This window comes from Leptonychotes weddellii, chromosome 9 (genome assembly GCF_054177405.1).
Source record: "Leptonychotes weddellii isolate Sample4059 chromosome 9, ASM5417740v2, whole genome shotgun sequence".
NCBI classification, from domain to species: domain Eukaryota; kingdom Metazoa; phylum Chordata; class Mammalia; order Carnivora; family Phocidae; genus Leptonychotes; species Leptonychotes weddellii.
This window is the reverse complement of record NC_138377.1, coordinates 45,204,072-45,219,018: the sequence shown is the minus strand read 5'-3', so window position 1 is coordinate 45,219,018 and position 14,947 is coordinate 45,204,072. Positions and strand designations below refer to the sequence as shown.

Below are 14,947 nucleotides of genomic sequence, written 5' to 3'. Positions count from 1 at the left end.
GTACTTTTGAAATTCATCCTATACTGCATAAATCAATAATATTCTATATTTTATTGCTGAATAAAATTCCATTGTATGGATATATCACAATTTGTTTATTCATTCACCTAGTTTTGTCCATGTGGGCATTTCCAGTTTTTCAATATTATGGTTTAATCTCCTAAAACAATTCTTATATAAATCTTTTAGTAGACAAGTTTTTACTTCTTTTGAGTAAATATCCTTGTGTAGAATTTCTGTGCTTTAGGGTACCTGAATATTTAGTTTTATATAAAATTATGAAACATCATCCCTGCTTCCACTGGCACTGCCAAGACTATAGGCAAGGTCATCCCTGAGCCAAATGGGAAGCTCACTGCCATGGCCTTCAGTGCCCCCTGCCCCCACCCTCAATGTGTCAGTCTTGAATCTGACCTGCCACCTGGAAAAAGTTGCCAAATATGATGACATCAAGAAGGTGGTGAAGCAGACATCAGAGAGCCCCCTCAAGGGCATCCTGGGCTACACTGAGAACCAGGTTGTCTCATGTGACTTCAACAGTGACACCCACTCTTCCACCTTCGATGCTGAGGCTGCATTGCCCTCAAAGACCACTTTGTCGAGCTCACTTCCTGGTATGACAATGAATTTGGCTATAGCAACTGGGTGGTGGACCTCACGGTGGTGGACCTTATGGTCCACATGGCCTCCAAGGAGAAAGAGACCCCTGGACTACCAGCCACAGCAAGAGCAATAGGAAGGGATGGCCTATTGAGGGTGGCTCAGTCAACTGAGTGTCTGCCTTTGGCTTAGGTCATGATCTCAGGGTCCTGGGATCGAGCCCCACGTTGGGCTCTCTGCTCAGCAGGGAGCCTGCTTGTCTCTCCTTCTGCCACTCCCCCTGCTTGTGCTCTCTCTCTCTCTCAAATAAATAAAACCTTAAAAAAAAAAGGTCAATAGTAACTATTTTAGGGTTTGCAAGCTGTAGGTCTTCGTCTCAACTACTCAACTCTGCCTGCTGTTGCAATGCAAAAGTGACCATGGCAATATGTAAACAAAAGGAACATGGCTGTGTTTCAATGGAGGTTCATTTTAACAATAGGGTGCAAGCCATATTTGGTCCCCAGGCTATAGTTTGCTGACACCTGTTACAGAAGATAGAATTTCAATTAAACTTTTGCAATATCTATTTTAATAAATCTTTAGTTTTTGCATTGGGTTGTAATGATCTGATTGAAATGTCTTCAGTCATATGTGAACATTATAAAAGTGTTCATTGACGCAAGGGAACTATAAATAATTTTTTGTATAAAAACAGCCATAGGGAAAACTAACAAAGTTGAACGTTAGTTATTTGAAAATATAATAAGATTGAGTAACTCTATAAAAAAACGAAGGAGAAAAAAGAGAGAAAGGAAATGATAATATCAAGAATTAAACTGGGTATATCACTATATGTGAAAGGATAAGAAGAGAATACCAAGTACCTTACAGCAATAATTAAGTGAAATAGAAAAATCTCTTAGAAAAACCCAGATTAACAAAAACATGAAAAATAAATGGAAAGGTTGAATAGCCTTAATAGCTTTACATCTAACAAAAGACTGAATTAGTAAATTAAAAAAAATTCTTACACAGATTTCCACATACGGATACTTTTGCTGGTGAAATGTATGTGGAAGAAAAAATGCCAACTTTTAATAAACATTCTTAGAAAATAAAGGACAAACCCCTTTCCAGTAATTTTTTAAAATAAATATGGAAAATTTTTCTTTAACAACTGTCCTTCAATAATGTCTCTGTTGAACCCCTTCTTTTCACTACATGTTGGGAGCCTTCATCACACCATTTTGACACATTCCATAAGATTTCAGTTACACTTGGTTACTACAGTGGTATAGTTTTTGTATTTAGAACTCAGTCTTTTCTATTAAAAATTTCCAATCTTGAGCTTTATTCAGATTATCCCTTATTCTCTACTACAGTATGGGTCATCTATGCTTGTAATAAGTTGGTAATAAGTGGTAAATAGGTGGTGTGAACTGGGAGAGATGCCCCTCACCCCCAACTGAGAGCTGGGTTGTTTGCTCTTGGGCTCTGAAGGGGGATATAAGAGGCAAAAGTCTCTCTTCATAACTGGTCAGTCAGTGGTGGGGAAGTATTCCAGAACTCACATGGCTCTGTCTGCTTGGCTGGTAGCCTCTGCTGAAGTAATTGTTTCTACAAAGATGGTGGTGGGGGGAGGGGTGCTTTCTTGGAGAGGTGCTCAATTTCAGCTCCACCTCTGAGAACTGTTCAGCTTTGCCAGTCCCAATCCCTTTCCTGGATTGGTTGTCCCACCGATTTTGAAGTGTCTCTGATTCCTGTCCCTTCAATAACCTTTGTGTTTCTTCACATAAATGACAGACACCACTAGACTTCTCTTCCACAACCTCTAAGATACATGAAGAAACTTACGCTTATTTCCTGTCACAGATTATATTCCCCAGAAAGCAGACACTGAGGAGGGTACTTGTATGCAGGAAATCTACTGGAGAGGGTTTCAGGATCATCAACCAAGATGAGAGAGCTGGTAGGTGCTGACACTATGATTTTTATAATTATCTGACAATGAAATTTGTACTTGTTCATTTCTACTATGCCCTACTGTTTCCTCAAGTCTCACTCCTTTTTACAGCAAGCTAAGCACTTCCATGTTGTTGGTGAAATCTGTAACATATGGCCTACAAGGTCTGTTCTGCAGGGGGAGAGGCACCTCTCAATAATATTTACAAATCAGAATATATTTGATACTAAAGCCTAAGTCATTACAAGACAAGAATCTTATAGACCAATTTTCCTCAGAAATACAGTCTCAAAAAATCCTTGGCAAAATATTGGCAAATAGAATCCAGCAAAATTTGTAATGAAAAATATATGATGACCACTGGAATTGAATCCAAGACATCAAGATTATTTAATCATCAAAAATTTAATCAGCATAATTTTCCACCTTAACAAAATTAAGGAGAAAAAATAATTGCTCATCACAAAATTTGGACAAAAATCATCTGGTAAAATTAATACTTTATTCATAATAAAAATTTTCAGCAAAGTAGGAGTTGAAAAAAATTTCCACAATCTAAAAAAGTACATCTTTAAAAACAAACAAAAAGCAGCTAACCTTGTATGTAATGATGAAATACTGAATATTTCCCCTTTGTGATTGAAAAGAAGGCAAGGGTGCCTAATGTTGTCACTTCTATTAAATATTGTTTTGAAGGGCATTAGCTAGTGCTACAAGGTAAGGATGAAAAACGTAGAGATTAGAATGGAAGAATTAAAACTGTATTTATCACAGAAGACATTGTTTTTTGCATTGAAAATCTTTAAGAAACAATCAAACAAAAAGAAAATCTTTAAGAAACTTATAAAGCCACTACTAGAATCAGAGTAAGCGACATTAGTAAGAATGTAGGATAAAATCTAATAGAGATTCACCTAGTAAAAAAGAAATGTATTTTACAGAGTTGCAACCATCCAAAAGCAGATGAACAGGTGTACATCTTTGTCTTTCATCCAAATAGAGAGAGAAATATTTCAAAATTTCATTATTAACCCTAATGTTTATCATAGTTTTGGGGTTTTAGTTTATCAAGTTAGGGAACTCACTTTCTATTCCTATTTCTCTATGAGTTTTTATAATAAATAAATACTAAATTTTATCAAATGCTTTTTCTAATTCTAGAGAGATGATGTGATTATCTTCCTTTATTTTGCTTATATGTTGAATTACTTTTATTAACTTTCTAATGTTAAACTGAACTTGAATTTCTCGGGGAGAAAAACAAACTTGGACGTGATACATTATCATTTTTATACATTGATGAATTTGGCTTGATAATACTGTGTCTGTGATTTTCCATATATACCCAGTGCATCTCCAAGATTAAGATCAGGCTTTTCCTTTCTCATGCTGACCTTGTTGGGTTTTGGTATCAAGTTTATGTTTATTTGATCGTATCTCCACCCCCATTTTCTATTATCTAGAAAAGTTTCCGTAGGTTTAGAATTCTTATTTTAATTCTGTTAAATTTACCCTAAAATCCCACCTGTCCTAGGGCTTTATGACTATTCAATTGACTATTGAGTTGACTATTCAGTTTCTTGAATATTGACTATGTAATTCAGTTGTCAACTGAAGACCTAATCACACATTCATGGAACCCAATGAACCTCAGGGAAGACTGAGAAAAATTCTACCCCTAGAAGCATATAGTAAAAGTGCAAAAAATGTTAAGATAACAAAGAAATTCTCTAAAAGTATCTGGAAGGAAGAAAAGAAGAAAAAAATCCCCTTCAATTGCCTATTGACTTTTCAGTTTCTTTAATAGTTATAATATTATTCATGTTTTCTATTTCTTATAGTCATTTTTACAAGTAGTATTTGTTCCAAATTTAAAAGGTATGGTATATATATTTGCACAATACATAAGAATGATACTCAAAATATTTCAGGACTATAAAAATAACATAAATATATTTATGAATAAATGACAGTGAAATACTCAGTTTTAGTAAATAGTAATTTAGCTCCATAATTTAATAATATTTAATGTATATGGAACTACTAACCCAGTCATGTAAGTTATTAGTGTAAATTATTGATCAATCATTCTAATATAATCCAATTCATTTGTTGATTTTTGGAAATACTAGTGTCATCTTTTGTTTAATATGGCTGTTATTAACTAATTCATGAGCCTCATTAAAATGATATTCATACTATCATTTGTAGCCTCCACAGTAGGAATTTTTGCTAACAACTTTAGTGAAATAACAATTCCATTTTATAATAACAAAATCACTTACAGCTGTAAGAGATATTCAATATCACATCTCTGTAACTGACTAAGTTACTGTGTTTGTTTCCTAGGACAGCTCTACAAAGTATCATCAACTAGATGGCTTAAAACAACAGAAATTTATTGTTTCATGGTTCTGGAGATTAGAGGTCCACTATCACGGAGTGAGGAGGACTATGCTCTCTCTGAAAACTGTAGGAGACTCCTTCTCTGCCTCTTCTTAGCTTCTGATGATTTGCTGGCAAACTTTCTCATTTCTTGGTTTGCAGCTGCATTAACTCTATTCTCTGCCTTTGCTTTAGTATTTTCCTTGTGTCACTGTATCTTCATCAATGTGACCTCATTTTTACTAATGACATCAGCAACAACCATATGTGAAGATGTCATTGTATCCTTTTTAGGCAACATAATTCAACCCATAACAGTTACCAAATTATTTTTTGGAATATGTTATAAAATTTGTTTAAACCTAATTCCTCAGCTAGTTGAGATGCACTGTGCTATGGTTTAGATATAGTCGCATTGACTTCTGGCTTCTACCTTCCATTCTGACAGCCAAATTGTCTCTCCTTTGAAGGTATTTTTGTCTTTTTTCCCTTCTGGATACTTTTAGAGGTTTCTTTTTTTTGTATCTTTTTGCAATTTCACTATATGCTTCTAGAGGTAGAACTTTTCTTATCCTTGCCTGAGATTCACTGGTTTTCATGAATATATGATTAGGTGTCTTCACAGATTCTGTTTTGTTCTTTTTCTTTTCCAGAATTCCCGTTAGACATGTCAGATGTTCAAACTCCTTCCTCCATAGTCCTTAGTTCACAAAATAGTTCCCACTTCTTTGCCCCTCTGTGCTGCATTTTACATAATTTATTTTGATCAATCCTCCAGTTCTTTAATTCTCTCTTCAGCATTTTCTGATCTTCATATCTTTAAATAGAAGTTTTAAAATTTAAATTTAGTTCATAACTTTATACTTGTGATATTTTCATTTCTAGTAATTGTATTAGTTTCTCTTTAAAATCTGATGATTTCCAGTGTTTTCATCTTCCTGTTAATGTTCAAAAGCATTTATTTTATTTCTTTAAATATAGTGACCATGATTATGTTATGGTTATCTGATTATTTCTAAAATACCTAAAACATTTTGCTGGTTTATTAGTCCTATCTATTGTTTCTCTGCACTTACTACAATGCTTTGTTAAGAACGTTTATTGAACTTTTTGCTTCCCTTGTAACAATAGTTGTGGAAATTCACCTAGGTACACAATAGGAAATTCATTTAGCATAGACATGCATGCCTTCAGTGTAGAACGACAGGATCACCTGTCTAGAAAACTTTAGATTACATTTGTGGCTTAAGGTTTTTAAATGCCAAGGTAATGGCAATGTGGGTGGCAATTCCTTGTGAGGGGTGAATAGGGGTTATAATTTCATAGCATTTTCCCTCTGATTTTCTTAGCACCTAGACAACTTTCCTTGCAGTCATTTGGAGTATGGCTTGTATGGCAAATTCGCTGTCAGATCACCCTTGACCGGGATGTGCACTCCTTTGTACTTCCTTTGTAAGCACCTTTGGCTTTTAATCTGGGCACTCAAACTAGTGATTTCTAGGTTCTGAAAATGTTCTCAAGTTAAAGGAATTTAACTCAATTTAACTCAAGTTAAAGGAATTTAACCCTTAACCGACTGAGCCACTCAAGCACCCTTATTTCTTCTACCTTAACTATAATTTGATGTTATAAGAAGCTGTTAAAATATATGTAATCCAGTATTTTAGTTGTTTTCAGAAAAAGGATTAGTCCAAATACTATTTCAGTCTTATTACTAAACATAGGATTCTTGTTCATTTTATTTTTTAGTATATGTGCTGCCTAAGCGAGCACACTGTTTATTTTATTTTTATTAGATAACAATTTTATCTGAAACAAAAAAGTAAATGCATCTGTACCAAGCCATAAACAGTCATCTACATGAGCCCTATTTAATCATTAACCTTTAAATAGTCATACAAGACACCAAACATAACAAAGCCATAGCTAGATCACACATTTTAATTATTTATATCATTTGTAATAAATAATTTACATTAAACATACTGAAAGAATGTTTTAAGGAAGATGGTTAAATTTATATATAGAGTTGACAACAAAGCTAAAATTAAAATACTCTGACCTTTTATTTAGATATTTCTTCTAACTGTAAATTGTAAAGAATATTTTAGCTACATTAATCATTCATTAAATTGTGAAGAGCATTAGTATTTCTAGAGAATGAAAGATGTTTAAATGGGAAAGAACTGAGATGTGGAAGAGAGAAACTTAATGAAAGTAGTTATCCCTTAGAAATATTTTTAATATCATCGACATTAAACACTCACTATATAAATAGCATTGTGAAAATTTTCTGTGAATGCATTCAATCAATCATTCACCTATTCCAAACACATTTTTTAGACATCCATTAAGCATATTTTTCAGGATGTTTTCTCTCATCAACCCCTCTGTCTCTCCCACTATGTCATTCTTTTTTGGTGTTCCTATTTTCTTTCTTTTTTTAAAAAGATTTTATTTATTTACTTAGAGAGAGCCTGCAAGTGAGGGGAGGGGCAGAGGGAGAGCATCTCAAGCAGACTCCATGCTGATCACAGAGCACGAAGAGTCAGACGCTCAACTGACTTAGCCATCTAGGAGCCCTGTTGTTACTATTTTTTTTTTTATAAAAAACAATCAACAGCCAATAATAACTATTATTGCCTTACTTTTATTATGTCCCAGAAATTTAGTAAACATTTCATTGCATTATTTCATTTAAAACCCAAAGGAGGTCTGAGAGTTAATCCCTTATTAACCCATTTTAAGGTGAGGGAAATGAGTTAAAGAACAAGTCCAATGTCACACAGTTAATGAACTGCAGATATTAACTGAGTCTTGTCTGATTTCAAAGACAGATGCCCTGCTGCCTCCAAAGTAATAGATGTGTGGTAACTTTAAAGAGAATTAGAAAGTAAAAAATAGGTTTAACAGCATCACACCAATAGGTTCTCCCTCCTACACACATACATATTCACAAAGATCTGTTTTTCACAACTGTCATCCAATTGAAGCCACCAACCAGTGATCAGTGATTCTGTTTTAAGTGGCGTCACATTCCGAGAAACATAGTGCAGAAGCCAGAAAGTAATTTAAAAGGAATTTCAATCTTTACTCACACCTGCCAAAAACATTGTTGGGACTCTTCAGTCATAACACTGCTAAATGCTTCCAATATTCTCTTTTCTCATCTTCTGAAATTCTCTCAGACACTTTTCAGAGTGTTTCTCCCTTCTTCTCCTTTATTATACAGATTAGCAAAATTTCACTTAGCATTTTCTTGTGAACTTCCTTCCATCTCTATGGTCTTTATTTTCTCTTTTGTTTTCAAATTCTGAACTGGAATACTTAGCATTAGGGTGTTAGAGAAGGTCTACCTTCTGGGAAATGAGAGAGGCTAGAAATACATGCACATTTGTGTGTGTGTGTGTGTGTGTGTGTGTGTGATATAAAACAGAATTTGGGTGTGCTAATGCCTAAAATAGAAAAAAAAAATCTAGGGTAAAAAGATGAAGAAAAAAATGAGCTTGAAGTTGCTGTGGCCATTTTGCTTATTTTACAGGGAAACCCTATGAATAAATGGAGTAACGGAATCTAAACTACAATTACTGGGGCACCTGGGTGGCTCAGTCGTTGGGCGTCTGCCTTCGGCTCAGGTCGTGATCCCAGAGTCCTAGGATTGAGCCCCGCATCGGGCTCCCTGCTCGGTGGGAAGCCTGCTTCTCCCTCTCCTACTCCCCCTGCTTGTGTTCCCTTTCTTGCTGTGTCTTTCTCTATCAAATAAATAAATAAAATCTTAAAAAAAAATAAACTACAATTACTTCTCTGCAGAAAGATGACCATGGCAATGGGAGATATGTTCTTTAAAGCATTCTCCTCTGCTAAAACCCTAAAGTATTCTTCCCTTGTATTTAACTGGGTAAGCAGTGCCAGAATATGTACAGTTGATTCATAGATATTAAAATGAATATTTTTATTTTGCAATACTGCCACTTCAAAAAATACTTTATGGCATTGGGTATTAAGTTAAACATTTACTCACCAAAACCCAGCAGTATCTCTCCTAGGTTTTTAACTAAAAAAGAAAGGAAAATCATTGTCACACTCAAACATATTTGTAAATGTTTATAGCACCTTTATGAATAATGTCCCCAAGCTAAAAACAATCTAAATGTCCAACAAATGATGAACAGATAAATCTTAATACTTCACACATTAGAATACTCAGTCATTAAAAAGAATAAGCTACTGATACATACAGTGATATGGATGAATCTCAAAAGTATTATGTTAAGTGAAAGAAGTCACTTAGTCACAGAAAATAAATAACTATATGATTCCATTTAATGACATTCTAGAAAATTCAAAATTACAGAGACATAAATTAGATCTGTATTTCCCAAGGGCTGGGGTTAGGAAGGAGATTGACAACACAGGGACCCAAGGGAACTCTTTGGAGTCATGGGAATATAATATATCTTGATAGTAGTGGTGGTGACATAGTTTACATTTGTAAAAAATAAAAGTAATGAATATTTTAATTTGTCACATATAGAAATGTGTGTATTAATGTATATGTTCAAACTATTTAAAAATATTTTTGCATGCTATTTCTAGATATATTTTAACACACTTAGGAAAATAACTATCAACAACCCCAAAGTTTTCCAAATTCTACACTATTCCCTGGGATTAACAGTTTAGGAAGCTACATCAGTTTTCTGGTCACTTGGGTTTCATTTAACATATTGTTACTTTAGCGCCCTACTGCGGTGAAACTCTTTTCTTACATAAATTTTTACCATGGAGACCCCCAATCCACTCTGTGGTGTCTCAGTGGAAAGGTGCTCTCACCACAGAGGGCTACTGGGGCTTGCCCCTAATGAACGAAATTGTAGCCATGAAGTAGGATTTGAGGAAAGCAGAAGGCCCTGGTTTCCCCTTGGTCAAACTCACTTAAAGTAGAGCAACTGGGAGTTTATTCAGGAACAAGGATCTGGGACATGGGAGGGCTGGGTGAGGAGTGAACCAGGTTGTGGCTCAAATGTCACAGATTCGCCGTTCTTAACCAGAACAGGTTTTCTTGAATAAATCAAATTGTTTCTCAAATTATTGTATGCACATAGGATAATTTCCAGAGACTTTATATGGCTATTATTATTGTTTAAAATAATTTTCACACACACACACAAATGGCTGTTTGCTAGGGAAAGGGTTTACTGAGCTCTTCACACTGTCATTCCAGACGTCCAGGGCAAATTTTTACTGATCTTCAGAGACTTCAAAGTTTCGTAATTTGTCTTGTTTATATGGTACTAGGGAATAGTTGTGGGAATGATTCTAACTTGTTGGCACATATATAAGGTGGAACAGTACTTCTCAATTCTGGTGGCACATGATTCCTACAGGGGGAAGTTTTAAAAACACTGATGAACATGTCTTACCCCAAGATAGTCTAATTCAACTGTTCGGGATAGGACCTAAGTATCAGTAATTTAAAAATAATTCCTGGGATGATCCTAACTGGAGCCAGATTTGAGAACCACAGAATTAGACATTTTAGAGGGGACTCATGGATTGGATTCATAGTTGAAATTATGTGACTTTTATGCTTTCCTCCAACACTGAAAATTGAGATTACAAACTTTCTGAGGGAATCTGTGTAGTAAGGAGTTATCCCTTCTTTACACCATTATAAATAAATAAATAATGAAAATAACTCAGAGCATAAAATTTTAGTTGCTTTTATTTGATAAAAGCATGACTTGCACAAAATAAAAATTTCTTTCTCAGCCTTCTGATATATATATAGTCATCTATGCAAATATACTATTATTTATAAACCTATTCAGGGATTGCAGTTATTACAGCAAGTGACATATGTTGGTAAAATTTGGTAAATTTCATGTCTGCACAATATGGCAATCAGGTATCTTTTGGTTACATCATGACAAGCATTGCCTAAAAGAGATCTGGAAGCATATAAAAGGTTTAAGGGGAAGAATATAGGAAAGCCACACCACAATCCTAGGTAGAATTATTTTCCTGACTTTCTGTAGGAACCCCTATTATCACCTAAAGTGGATTTGACTAAGAAGCTTCCAAAGATTATGGTCTTCATGTATCCAAAATAAAAAGAAAATTAAAAGCAATATTTTTAGAAACCTTGCTGTAATGATTACACCATTCCTCTCTAGAGGATGGGTATTTCATTTTACAATTGCAGCAATTGTTAGTTTCTCCCTTGTGATTTTACCTAATTAGTGGACTATGTTTTGTACAAGATTATTATCATTAGTGTGACAAATTTCTTTCCAAGTTTCAGTTTGTGAAGAATTTACTAGTAAAATCTATTGTTTTTTTTATTCTTCGGTCCTTTTAAAAGTGTTAATCAACACTGTGACAAGACTGTACATGAATACCATTTTCTTTTAATATTTGGATAATTTCCAGAAATGATTTAATTAAAGTTTAACAAGAAACCAACACATTGTCATCTACATTGTAAGAAATCATTAAAAGTTAGTGTCAAAGGCAAAATATTACTCATCATTCTTGCCACTGTCATTTTGAAAAGGAGGGTAAGATATTTAATGTGCTGATATCTTGAGGACACATTTTTACTGGGTCTTTTTTCATGTCTCCTAACCATCTCAGGTATGTTGGTAGAATAACTAACTTATAATAATTTAAATGATATCAAATGTGAAATAAAATAAAAATTTCAATTACAAAGACAGTAGTTTTAAAACAAAAATAAAAACAGAAACAAAAGTAAACAAGCCCACCCAAATTTTAACAACTTGCAAATTTCCTGATAACATTAAAGTCATAGAATCTCGGGCCAAATGCAACTTTAAGAGGTTGGCTGTCTTCATTCCCTATATTCACATTGTTAAAACATTATTATGTTTTGATTTCTTGCTTTTTTTCACCCTCACATCCCAAAATACTAGCAAGTTCTTTTGACTAATTCTCCAGAATCTCTTCTAATCTTCTGCCCACTGCCATTATAATTCTTTCTTGATATAGCAGAGTTAACATAGGAAAAACAAGAACTCAAATAATTGATTGCCCTTTTTATAAGTTCCTGATGTTGAACTGATCTTTGACAAAGAAGCAAAGTCAATGGAGAAATTTTTCTCAGTAAATAATGCTGGAACAACCATATATTCACATGCAAAAAAAAAAAAAAATCTTGGTACAGACCTTGTATCTTTCACAAAAATTAACTCGAAATGGATCGTAGGCCTAAATGTAAAATGCAAAACTATAAAATAGGTAGCAGATTACATAGGAGAAAATTTAGTTGACTGAGTTTGATGATGACTTTTTTAGATATAACAGCAAAAGCATAATCCATGAAAGAGAAAATTTATACATTGGACTCCATTAAAATTAAAATTTTTGTTCTGCAAAAGACACAGAAATGAGAGAATGAAAAGAATCCACTGACTGGGAGAAAATCTTTGCAAACATGTATCTGATAAAAGGCTAGTATCCAAAATACACTAAAAGCTCTTAAGTAAGAGTAAATATTTACTCTTAAGAATAAGAGCAAGAAATTAAACAATCCAATTAAAAAGTGAACACAATATTTGAATGGACATCTCTCCAAAAAAAAAAAAATACAGATGGCATATGCTTACGAAAAGATGATCAATATCATATGTCATCAGAGAATTATAAATTAAAACAACAAGATACCACTACACATTTATTTATTTTTTAAGATTTTTATTTACTTGAGAGAGAGAGAGAAAACATGAGCAGGGGAGGGGGCAGGGGGAGAGAGAGAGAAAGAGAGAGAAGAAGACTCCCCGCTGAGCAGGAAGCCCAGACGTGGGGCTCGATCCCAGGACCTGGAGATCAGGACCTGAGCTTAAGGCAGATGCTTAACTGACTGAGCCACCCAGGCACCCCACCACTACACATTTATTAAAGAGGCTAAAATCCAAAACACTGAGAACACTAACTGCTGACAAGGTTATGGAGCAATATCAATTCTCATTTATTGCTGGTGGGGATGCAAAATGGTACAGCTACTTTGGATGGCATTTTGACAGTTTCTTATGAAATTAGACATACTCTTTTTTTTTGAAATTAAACATACTTTTAATGTACAATTTAGCAATTTAACTCCTTGCTATTTAGTTAAAGGAGTTGAGAACTTTTGTTCATGCATAAACCTGCCCAAGAATACTTATAGCAGTTTTATTTATAATTTCCAAAATTTGGAGGTAACTAAGATGTTCTTCAATAAATAAATGGATAAATAAACTGTGGTACATCAAGAAAATGGTATATCATTCAGCAATAAAAAAGAAATGAGTTATTCCATGAAAAGATATGGAGGAAACTTAAATGCATATTGCTAAGTGAAAGAAGCCAACCTGAAAAGGTTATATAATGTATGATTCTAACTATATAGCATTCTGGAAAAGGCAAAACTATGGAGACAGTAAAATGAATAGTGATTGCTAGGGGCTCTGGGCAGGAGGAAGAGATGAATAGGTAGAGTCCAGGATGTTTAGGCACATGAAACTATTCTATATGACACTATAATTGTGGATACATGCCATTATACATTCATCAAAACACAGAGTATACAACAAGTATACAACACAGAGAGTGAACCTGAATGTAAACTATGGAATTTAATTAATAATAATGTAACAATTTTGGCTCATCAATTGTAACAAATATAGCACACGAATTCAAGATGTTGATAAGGCAAACTGTGGGTGGCAGGGGGATTTGAGAGGATATAGGAAAACTCTGTACTTTCCACTAAATCTTTCTGTAAATCCCAAGCTGTTCTAAAGTCTATTAGTTGTTTTGAAAAAAGTTCCTGATGGCTTTTTACTGCTTTAGAACAAAATTTAAGCTCTCCACTTTCCTTTAAGGTCCTCCATGCTGTGCTTCTTATCTCTCTTTCTTACTTCATCTTCTACCGCATTTTACTTGTCCCAAATATCCTTCATTGTGTTAATCAAATATAATAAAGCTTTCCAATTCAGGACTTCTACAATTGCTATCCCCTTGGTGATGTTTTTACCATAAATCTTTATGCTTTCCCTTCATTCATATGACTTCAAATAAGACTTTAATTACCAATTCATCTGCCGTTCTTTTTGCATAGGACATCAGTAGATGATATGTTCTTACGTATGTTTCTCATGTTTCACCTACATAAGAATGAAATTTTATAAAACCAGGTGCCTCATTTGTCCTGTCTACAACTGTCACTTTACAACTGTTTCACAGTCTATAAAAATGGTCATTTTGTAATATTCACAAAATTAATACTTGAATCAATTATTTATTGCAATTTAATAGGTGAGAAAAATAAGAAATTGAAAGTTTGATGACTTGTTAATGTCTATGCAGCTGGAATGTCATAGGAAGGGACTCTTATTTCCTACTATCTCTGAGCAATGGATGTTCCTCTATAATAGACTCTGAGGCAGTCCTGCATAGGCTATTCCTGCCATCACTGGCATAATTTTAGGGAAATAGAGTGGTTTTCATGAAGACTGGCATGAAATTTTTGTTAATTGGGATGTAATAAAAGCTTAAGTAAGTCACAGTGAAGATGATATTCAATAATATATATTAGGTTAAATATATGGGTTTTTCCTAAAATACACTGTATATTGATTTTCATTTACATACTTTACACATCAAAATAGAATCCCATCATTATGGTCTATAAGTACTAGATCTCCACATTTATTGCTCTGGGTAATGAGCTTTTCCCTATAGCCTCCTAGGTCACCTCTAATCTCTGATGTCTGTCATTAGTTAAAATGTATTTTAACAAGAGAAATTAAACGCCCAGAATTTTTTGGCCTGAGGATTGAATGGTGCTACATATCAATCAACAGATATTTGTGACCTCTTGTGGATAAAGTTATTACACTCTGGGCTATACAACAGAAGGAGTGATTCATTTCTTTCTCAGGTTTATGCACATTTAGGGCCATTTATTTAATGTTAGAGTGAGATCACAAATTTAAGGGAAAGCATAAAATATAT

The 14,947-nt window shown here is 34.0% G+C and overlaps 1 pseudogene; it reads left to right on the top strand.

Moving 5' to 3' along the window:
• Positions 1-343: 343 nt before the first annotated feature.
• The window catches only part of LOC102749529 (kinesin-like protein KIF2A pseudogene), a 55,466-nt pseudogene continuing 40,862 nt past the window's right edge, over positions 344-14,947 (top strand).